General features: G+C 33.9%; 1 non-coding gene across 1 annotated transcript; it reads left to right on the top strand.

Moving 5' to 3' along the window:
- The first annotated feature begins 200 nt into the window (after positions 1-200).
- On the top strand, positions 201-274 carry Trnat-agu. Its single transcript has one exon. It is a non-coding gene; the product is annotated as a tRNA-Thr (tRNA).
- The last annotated feature ends 706 nt before the right edge of the window (positions 275-980 follow it).

Here is a 980-nt window from a genome sequence, read left to right as displayed (position 1 = left end):
CGATACTTTGCAGATCTGTCTTTTATACCCATGTAAATAAACAATACTTTTATATAACTCTTTGTGAGTGTATAATTCCGTAAAATAAACCCTCGGGAAACTAATACACGTCGATTTAAATGTTCATTCAATGTTACATGCGTTACAATATACATAGGCAAGATATGTAACCTGTCATATGTAGATATGATATCGATATCGGCTCCATAGCTCAGTTGGTTAGAGCGCCAGTCTAGTAAACTGGAGGTCGAGAGTTTGACTCTCTCTTGAGCCTTTTTTTGTTTTATATTGAAAATAGGTAAAACATGCAATCACAGGAGAGACAAGGAATAAAACGAGTTAGAAACATAAAAACCGAACTTTCGTCAATAAATAACAGAACAAGCAGTTTTAAGTTCCAAGCAAACAGTTTTATAATAACAGATATAATTATTATGTCGGTGGCCATAATATATACGGAACTTTAAAATTTATGTTTACATATACCACTAACATCGGTTAGAGTGACAGTCTAGTAAACTGGAGATCGTAGGTCCGACTGCCTCTGGAGCCTCGTTTTTGTTTTATATCTTCTTCTTAATAAAGAATGATCGAAAAAACCACAAAAAAAAACTATCAACCGACATAGACAAAATGAACGAAAGCAAGTGACAAAATTATATCCAAGAAATACAAGAAATACCAACTCTCGTGCAGTCCGCGACTACAATGTTCGAATACTAACCTAACATGTAAACATTACAAAATAATAAACATAAAAAATACAAATAAAGCAGGGTAAAATGATATTTACACATACTTATTTTTCGAATGATAACTGACACAATTGGTAATAATAACACACAACTTTATACATTATACAGGGTATTCCACTGGTCCAGGTAACTGGGCTACGCAGTCCTAATGCAAACCCTTACCTTTGAGGCCTATTCACTTGTTTAATCTCATTATGAAAGGCATGCACCATGCTTTGCATGCAA

This window comes from Mizuhopecten yessoensis, unplaced genomic scaffold (assembly GCF_002113885.1).
Source record: "Mizuhopecten yessoensis strain PY_sf001 unplaced genomic scaffold, ASM211388v2 scaffold11095, whole genome shotgun sequence".
NCBI lineage: Eukaryota > Metazoa > Mollusca > Bivalvia > Pectinida > Pectinidae > Mizuhopecten > Mizuhopecten yessoensis.
Note: the sequence above shows the minus strand (reverse complement) of the source record. Positions and strands in the feature narration are given on the sequence as shown.